Source organism: Elgaria multicarinata, chromosome 5 (genome assembly GCF_023053635.1).
Source record: "Elgaria multicarinata webbii isolate HBS135686 ecotype San Diego chromosome 5, rElgMul1.1.pri, whole genome shotgun sequence".
NCBI classification, from domain to species: Eukaryota; Metazoa; Chordata; class Lepidosauria; order Squamata; family Anguidae; genus Elgaria; species Elgaria multicarinata.
In genome coordinates, this window is record NC_086175.1 from 77,506,984 (window position 1) to 77,516,970 (window position 9,987).

Consider the following 9,987-nt stretch of genomic DNA (forward strand, 5'->3'; position numbering starts at 1 on the left):
AAGGGTGGCAGGGTAGCTATAAGTACGTGGCATCCCAATGAATGGGATAGCGGGAGGCAGGGTAGCTATAAGTCCCTGGGATCCCAATGAATGGGATGGCTGTGTCTAACACAGTTGAAGTCCACCAGCCCTTTAACAGGTGGCAGAGTAGCTATATGTCCCTGGCATCCCAATGAATAGGATGCTGGCTGTGTCTAACACAGTTTTAAGTCCACCAGCCCTTTAACGGGTGGCAGAGTAGCTATATGTCCCTGGCATCCCAATGAATAGGATGCTGGCTGTGTCTAACACAGTTTTAAGTCCACAAGCCCTTTAACGGGTGGCAGAGTAGCTATAAGTCCCTGGCCTCCCAAAGAATGGGATGGCTGTGTCTAACACAGTTTTAAGTCCACCAGCCCTTTAACGGGTGGCAGAGTAGCTATAAGTCCCTGGCCTCCCAATGAATGGGATAGCTGTGTCTAACACAGTTTAAGTCCACCAGCCCTTTAACAGGTGGCAGAGTAGCTATATGTCCCTGGCATCCCAATGAATAGGATGCTGGCTGTGTCTAACACAGTTTTAAGTCCACCAGCCCTTTAACGGGTGGCAGAGTAGCTATAAGTCCCTGGCCTCCCAAAGAATGGGATGGCTGTGTCTAACACAGTTTTAAGTCCACCAGCCCTTTAACGGGTGGCAGAGTAGCTATAAGTCCCTGGCCTCCCAATGAATGGGATAGCTGTGTCTAACACAGTTTAAGTCCACCAGCCCTTTAACGGGTAGCTGGGTAGCTATCAGTATGTGGCATCCCAGTGAATGGGATGGCTGTGTCTAACACTGTTTTAAGTCCACCAGCCCTTTAACGGATGAGATGGTAAGTATATGTACGTCGCATCCCAATAACCGGGACAGCTGTGTCTAACACAGTTTTAAGTCCACCAGCCCTTTAATGGGTGGCAGGGTAGCTATACTTCCCTCGCATCCCAATGAATGGGATGCTGGCTGTGGCTAACACAGTTTAAAGTCCACCAGCCCTTTAACGGGTGGCAGGGTAGCTATAAGTCCATGGGATCCAACTGAATGGGATGCTACATGTGTCTAACACAGTTTTAAGTCCACCAGCCCTTTAACGGATGAGATGGTAAGTATATGTACGTCGCATCCCAATAACCGGGACAGCTGTGTCTAACACAGTTTTAAGTCCACCAGCCCTTTAACAGGTGGCAGGATAGGTTTAAGTCCCTGGCATCCCAATGAATGGGATGGCTGTGTCTAATACAGTTTAAGTCCACCAGCCCTTTAACGGGTGGCAGGGTAGCTATAAGTACGTGGCCTCCTAATGAATGGGATGGCTGTGTCTAACACAGTTTAAGTCCACCAGCCCTTTAACAGGTGGCAGAGTAGCTATATGTCCCTGGCATCCCAATGAATGGGATGCTGGCTGTGTCTAACACAGTTTTAAGTCCACCAGCCCTTTAACGGGTGGCAGAGTAGCTATAAGTCCCTGGCCTCCCAAAGAATGGGATGGCTGTGTCTAACACAGTTTAAGTCCACCAGCCCTTTAACGGGTGGCAGGGTAGCTATAAGTACGTGGCCTCCTAATGAATGGGATGGCTGTGTCTAACACAGGTTAAGTCCACCAGCCCTTTAAAAGGTGGCACGGTAGCTATAAGTACGTGACCTCCCAATGAATGGGATGGCAGTGTCTAACACAGTTTAAGTCCACCAGCCCTTTAATGGGAGGCAGGGTAGCTATAAGTACGTGGCATCCCAATGAATGGGATAGCGGGAGGCAGGGTAGCTATAAGTCCCTGGGATCCCAATGAATGGGATGGCTGTGTCTAACACAGTTGAAGTCCACCAGCCCTTTAACAGGTGGCAGAGTAGCTATATGTCCCTGGCATCCCAATGAATAGGATGCTGGCTGTGTCTAACACAGTTTTAAGTCCACCAGCCCTTTAACGGGTGGCAGAGTAGCTATAAGTCCCTGGCCTCCCAAAGAATGGGATGGCTGTGTCTAACACAGTTTAAGTCCACCAGCCCTTCAAAAGGTGGCATGGTAGCTATAAGTACGTGGCATCCCAGTGAATGGAATGGCTGTGTCTAACACAGTTTAAGTCCACCAGCCCTTTAACAGGTGGCAGAGTAGCTATATGTCCCTGGCATCCCAATGAATGGGATGCTGGCTGTGTCTAACACAGTTTTAAGTCCACCAGCCCTTTAACAGGTGGCAGAGTAGCTATAAGTCCGTGGGATCCCAATGAATGGGATGGCTGTGTCTAACACAGTTGAAGTCCACCAGCCCTTTAACAGGTGGCAGGGTAGCTATAAGTCCATGGAATCAAAATGAATGGGATACTACATGTGTCTAACACAGTTGAAGTCCACCAGCCCTTTAACAGGTGGCAGAGTAGCTATACGTCCCTGGCATCCCAATAAATGGGATGCTGGCTGTGTCTAACACAGTTTAAGTCCACCAGCCCATTAACGGGTAGCTGGGTAGCTATCAGTACGTGGCATCCCAGTGAATGGGATGGCTGTGTCTAACACTGTTTTAAGTCCACCAGCCCTTTAACGGATGAGATGGTAAGTATATGTACGTCGCATCCCAATAACCGGGACAGCTGTGTCTAACACAGTTTTAAGTCCACCAGCCCTTTAATGTGTGGCAGGGTAGCTATACTTCCCTCGCATCCCAATGAATGGGATGCTGGCTGTGGCTAACACAGTTTAAAGTCCACCAGCCCTTTAACGGGTGGCAGGGTAGCTATAAGTCCATGGGATCCAACTGAATGGGATGCTACATGTGTCTAACACAGTTTTAAGTCCACCAGCCCTTTAACAGGTGGCAGGGTAACCATAAGTCCCTGGCCTCCCAATGAATGGGATGCTGGCTGTGTCTAACACAGTTTTAAGTCCACCAGCCCTTTAACGGGTGGCAGAGTAGCTATAAGTCCCTGGCCTCCCAAAGAATGGGATGGCTGTGTCTAACACAGTTTAAGTCCACCAGCCCTTTAACGGGTGGCAGGGTAGCTATAAGTACGTGGCCTCCTAATGAATGGGATGGCTGTGTCTAACACAGTTTAAGTCCACCAGCCCTTTAAAAGGTGGCACGGTAGCTATAAGTACGTGGCATCCCAGTGAATGGAATGTCTGTGTCTAACACAGTTTTAAGTCCACCAGCCCTTTAACAGGTGGCAGAGTAGCTATAAGTCCCTGGCCTCCCAAAGAATGGGATGGCTGTGTCTAACACAGTTTAAGTCCACCAGCCCTTTAACGGGTGGCAGGGTAGCTATAAGTACATGGCCTCCTAATGAATGGGATGGCTGTGTCTAACACAGTTTAAGTCCACCAGCCCTTTAAAAGGTGGCACGGTAGCTATAAGTACGTGGCATCCCAGTGAATGGAATGGCTGTGTCTAACACAGTTTTAAGTCCACCAGCCCTTTAACAGGTGGCAGAGTAGCTATATGTCCCTGGCATCCGAATGAATGGGATGCTGGCTGTGTCTAACACAGTTTTAAGTCCACCAGCCCTTTAACAGGTGGCAGAGTAGCTATAAGTACTTGGCCTCCTAATGAATGGGATGGCTGTGTCTAACACAGTTTATGTCCACCAGCCCTTTGAAAGGTTGCAGGTTAGCTATAAGTACGTGGCATCCCAGTGAATGGAATGGCTGTGTCTAACACAGTTTTAAGTCTACAAGCCCTTTAACGGGTGGCAGAGTAGCTATAAGTCCCTGGCCTCCCAAAGAATGGGATGGCTGTGTCTAACACAGTTTAAATCCACCAGCCCTTTAACGGGTGGCAGGGTAGCTATAAGTCCCTGGCCTCCCAAAGAATGGGATGGCTGTGTCTAACACATTTTAAGTCCACCAGCCCTTTAACGGGTGGCAGGGTAGCTATAAGTACGTGGCCTCCTAATGAATGGGATGGCTGTGTCTAACACAGTTTAAATCCACCAGCCCTTTAACGCGTGGCAGAGTAGCTATAAGTCCCTGGCCTCCCAAAGAATGGGACGGCTGTGTCTAACACAGTTTAAATCCACCAGCCCTTTAACGGGTGGCAGAGTAGCTATAAGTCCCTGGCCTCCCAAAGAATTGGATGGCTGTGTCTAACACAGTTTAAGTCCACCAGCCCTTTAACGGGTGGCAGGGTAGCTATAAGTACGTGGCCTCCTAATGAATGGGATGGCTGTGTCTAACACAGTTTAAGTCCACCAGCCCTTTAACAGGTGGCAGAGTAGCTATAAGTCCTTGGCCTCCTAATGAATGAGATAGCTGTGTCAAATGCAATTTTAAGTCCACCAGCCCTTCAACGAGTGGCAGGGTAGCTATAAGTTCCTGGCTTCCCAATGAAAGGGATGCTGACTATGTATAGCACAGTTTAAAGTCCACCAGCCCTTTAACAGGTGGCAGGATAGCTATAAGTCCATGGGATCCAACTGAATGGGATGCTACATATGTCTAACAGAGTTTTAAATCCACCAGCCCTTTAACAGGTGGCAGAGTAGCTATACGTTCCTGGCATCCCAATGAATGGGATGCCAACTGTGTCTAACACAGTTTTAAGTCCTCCAGCCCTTTAACAGGTGGCAGGGAAACTAAAAGTCCCTGGCCTCCCAATGAATGGAATGGCTGTGTCTAACACAGTTTAAGTCCACCAGCCCTTTTAGAGGTGGCAGAGTAGCTATACGTCCCTGGTATCCTAATGAATGGGATGCTGGCTGTGTCTAACACAGTTTTAAGTCCACCAGCCCTTTAACAGGTGGCAGGGTAGCTATAGGTCCCTGGCCTCTCAATGAATGGGATGGCTGTGTCTAACACAGTTTAAGTCCACCAGCCCTTTAACGGGTGGCAGGGTAGCTATAAGGACGTGGCATCCCAGTGAATGGGATGGCTCTGTCTAACACAGTTTTAAGTCCACCAGCCCTTTAACAGGTGGCAGAGTAGCTATATGTCCCTGGCATCCCAATGAATGGGATGCTGGCTGTGTCTAACAAAGTTTTAAGTCCACCAGCCCTTTAACAGGTGGCAGAGTAGCTATAAGTCCATGGGATCAAAATGAATGGGATGCTACATGTGTCTAACACAGTTTTATGTCCACCAGCCCTTTAACAGGTGGCAGGGTAGCTATACGTCCCTGGCCTCCCCATGAATGGGATGGCTGTGTCTAACACAGTTTTAAGTCCACCAGCCCTTTAAAAGGTTGCAGGTTAGCTATAAGTACGTGGCATCCCAGTGAATGGAATGGCTGTGTCTAACACAGTTTTAAGTCCACCAGCCCTTTAATGGACGAGATGGTAAGTATATGTACGTGGCATCCCAATAACAGGGTCAGCTGTGTCTAACACAGTTTTAAGTCCACCAGCCCTTTAACGGGTGGCAGGGTAACAATACGTCCCTGGCCTCCCAATGAATGGGATAGCTGTGTCTAACACACTTTTAAGTCCACAAGCCCTTTAACGGGTGGCAGGGTAGCTATACGTCCCTGGGATCAAAATAAATGGGATGCTACATGTGTCTAACACAGTTTTAAGTCCACCAGCCCTTTAAGAGGTGGCAGGGTAGCTATAAGTACGTGGCATCCCAGTGAATGGGATGGCTGTGTCTAACACAGTTTAAGCCCACCAGCCCTTTAAAGGGTGGCGGGGTAGCTATAAGTACGTGGCATCCCAATGAATGGGATGCTACATGTGTCTAACACAGTTTTCAGTCAGCCAGCCCTTTAGCAGGTGGCATGGTAGGTTTAAGTGCCTGTCATCCCAATGAATGGGATTCTGTGTCTAACACAGTTTTAAGTCCACCAGACGAGATGGTAAGTATATGTACGTGGCATCCCAGTAACTGTGATAGCTGTGTCTCACAGTTTTAAGACTGCCAGCCCTCTAACGGGTGGCAGGATACGTTTAAATCCCTGGCATCCCAATCAATGGGATGCTAGCTATGTGTAACACAGTTTTAAGTCCACCAGCCCTTTAACAGGTGGCATGGTAGGTAGCAGTCCCTGGCATCCCAATGAATGTGATGCTAGCTGTGTCTAAAACAGTTTTAAGTCCACCAGCCCTTTAACGGGCGAGATGGTAAGTATATGTACGTGGCATCCCAATTAAAGGGATAGCTGTGTCTAACACAGTTTTAAGTCCACCAGCCCTTTAACGGGTGGCAGGGTAGCTATACGTCCCTGGAATCCCAATAAATGGGATAGCTGTGTCTAACACAGTTTTAAGTCCACCAGCCCTTTAACACGTGGCAGGATAGGTTTAAGTCCCTGGCATCCCAATGAATGGGATGCCAACTGTGTGTAACACAGTTTTATGTCCACCAGCCCTTTAACGGGTGGCAGGGTAGCTATAAGTACGTGGAATCCCAATGAATGGGACGCTACATGTGTCTAACACAGTTTTAAGTCCACCAGCCCTTTAACAGGTGGCAGGGTATCTATAAGTCAGTGGGATCAAAATAAATGGGACGCTACATGTGTCTAACACAGTTTTATGTCCACCAGCCCTTTCATGGGTGGCAGGGTAGCTATAAGTACGTGGCATCCCAATGAATGGGATAGCTGTGTCTAACACAATTTTAAGTCCACCAGCCCTTTAACGGGAGGCAGGGTAGCTATAAGTCCCTGGGATCAAAATAAATGGGATGCTACATGTGTCTAACACAGTTTTAAGTCCACCAGCCCTTTAACAGGTGGCAGAGTAGCTATACGTCCCTGGCATCCCAATGAATGGGATGCTGGCTGTGTCTAATACAGTTTTAAGTCCACCAGCCCTTTAACGGGTGGCAGAGTAGCTATAAGTCCCTGGCCTCCCAATGAATGGGATGCTGGCTGTGTCTAATACAGTTTTAAGTCCACCAGCCCTTTAACAGGTGGCAGGGTAGCTATAAGTACGTGGCCTCCTAATGAATGGGATGGCTGTGTCTAACACAGTTTAAGTCCACCAGCACTTTAAAAGGTGGCAGGGTAGCTATAAGTACGTGGCATCCCAGTGAATGGGATGCTGGCTGTGTCTAACACAGTTTAAGTCCACCAGCCCTTTAAAAGGTGGCAGAGTAGCTATATGTCCCTGGCATCTCAATGAATGGGATGCTGGCTGTGTCTAACACAGTTTTATGTCCACCAGCCCTTTAACGGGTGGCAGGGTAGCTATAAGTCCCTGGCCTCCCAATGAATGGGATGCTGGCTGTGTCTAACACAGTTTTAAGTACACCAGCCCTTTAACAGGTGGCAGGATAGGTTTAAGTCCCTGGCATCCCAATGAATGGGATAGCTGTGTGTAACACAGTTTTAAGTCCACCAGCCCTTTAACAGGTGGCAGGGTAGCTATAAGTCCATTGGATGCCAATGAATGGGACGCTACATGTGTCTAACACAGTTTTATGTCCACCAGCCCTTTAACGGGTGGCAGGGTAGCTATAAGTCCCTGGCATCCCAATGAATGGGATGCTAGCTGTGTGTAACACAGTTTTAAGTCCACCAGCCCTTTAACAGGTGGCAGGGTAGCTATAAGTCCATTGGATGCCAATGAATGGGACGCTACATGTGTCTAACACAGTTTTATGTCCACCAGCCCTTTAACGGGTGGCAGGGTAGCTATAAGTCCCTGGCATCCCAATGAATGGGATGCTAGCTGTGTGTAACACAGTTTTAAGTCCACCAGCCCTTTAACAGGTGGCAGGGTAGCTATATGTCCGTGGGATCCCAATGAATGGGATGCTGACTGTGTATAGCACAGTTTTAAGTCCACCAGCCCTTTAACAGGTGGCAGGGTAGCTATAAGTACGTGGCCTCCTAATGAATGGGATGGCTGTGTCTAACACAGTTTAAGTCCACCAGCACTTTAAAAGGTGGCAGGGTAGCTATAAGTACGTGGCATCCCAGTGAATGGGATGCTGGCTGTGTCTAACACAGTTTAAGTCCACCAGCCCTTTAAAAGGTGGCAGAGTAGCTATATGTCCCTGGCATCTCAATGAATGGGATGCTGGCTGTGTCTAACACAGTTTTATGTCCACCAGCCCTTTAACGGGTGGCAGGGTAGCTATAAGTCCCTGGCCTCCCAATGAATGGGATGCTGGCTGTGTCTAACACAGTTTTAAGTACACCAGCCCTTTAACAGGTGGCAGGATAGGTTTAAGTCCCTGGCATCCCAATGAATGGGATAGCTGTGTGTAACACAGTTTTAAGTCCACCCGCCCTTTAACAGGTGGCAGGGTAGCTATAAGTCCATTGGATGCCAATGAATGGGACGCTACATGTGTCTAACACAGTTTTAAGTCCACCAGCCCTTTAACGGGTGGCAGGGTAGCTATAAGTCCCTGGCATCCCAATGAATGGGATGCTGGCTGTGTCTAATACAGTTTTAAGTCCACCAGCCCTTTAACAGGTGGCAGGGTAGCTATAAGTCCCTGGCCTCCCAATGAATGGGATGGCTGTGTCTAACACAGTTTAAGTCCACCAGCCCTTTAACAGGTGGCAGGGTAGCTATAAGTCCATTGGATGCCAATGAATGGGACGCTACATGTGTCTAACACAGTTTTAAGTCCACCAGCCCTTTAACGGGTGGCAGAGTAGCTATAAGTCCCTGGCATCCCAATGAATGGGATGCTGGCTGTGTCTAATACAGTTTTAAGTCCACCAGCCCTTTAACGGGTGGCAGGGTAGCTATAAGTCCCTGGCCTCCCAATGAATGGGATAGCTGTGTGTAACACAGTTTTAAGTCCACCAGCCCTTTAACAGGTGGCAGGGTAGCTATAAGTCCATTGGATGCCAATGAATGGGACGCTACATGTGTCTAACACAGTTTTAAGTCCACCAGCCCTTTAACGGGTGGCAGAGTAGCTATAAGTCCCTGGCATCCCAATGAATGGGATGCTGGCTGTGTCTAATACAGTTTTAAGTCCACCAGCCCTTTAACAGGTGGCAGGGTAGCTATAAGTCCCTGGCCTCCCAATGAATGGGATGGCTGTGTCTAACACAGTTTAAGTCCACCAGCCCTTTAACAGGTGGCAGGGTAGCTATAAGTCCATTGGATGCCAATGAATGGGACGCTACATGTGTCTAACACAGTTTTAAGTCCACCAGCCCTTTAACGGGTGGCAGAGTAGCTATAAGTCCCTGGCATCCCAATGAATGGGATGCTGGCTGTGTCTAATACAGTTTTAAGTCCACCAGCCCTTTAACAGGTGGCAGGGTAGCTATAAGTCCCTGGCATCCCAATGAATGGGATAGCTGTGTGTAACACAGTTTTAAGTCCACCAGCCCTTTAACAGGTGGCAGGGTAGCTATAAGTCCATTGGATGCCAATGAATGGGACGCTACATGTGTCTAACACAGTTTTAAGTCCACCAGCCCTTTAACGGGTGGCAGAGTAGCTATAAGTCCCTGGCATCCCAATGAATGGGATGCTGGCTGTGTCTAATACAGTTTTAAGTCCACCAGCCCTTTAACAGGTGGCAGGGTAGCTATAAGTCCCTGGCCTCCCAATGAATGGGATGGCTGTGTCTAACACAGTTTAAGTCCACCAGCCCTTTAACAGGTGGCAGGGTAGCTATAAGTCCATTGGATGCCAATGAATGGGACGCTACATGTGTCTAACACAGTTTTAAGTCCACCAGCCCTTTAACGGGTGGCAGAGTAGCTATAAGTCCCTGGCATCCCAATGAATGGGATGCTGGCTGTGTCTAATACAGTTTTAAGTCCACCAGCCCTTTAACAGGTGGCAGGGTAGCTATAAGTCCCTGGCATCCCAATGAATGGGATAGCTGTGTGTAACACAGTTTTAAGTCCACCAGCCCTTTAACAGGTGGCAGGGTAGCTATAAGTCCATTGGATGCCAATGAATGGGACGCTACATGTGTCTAACACAGTTTTAAGTCCACCAGCCCTTTAACGGGTGGCAGGGTAGCTATAAGTCCCTGGCATCCCAATGAATGGGATGCTGGCTGTGTCTAATACAGTTTTAAGTCCACCAGCCCTTTAACAGGTGGCAGGGTAGCTATAAGTCCCTG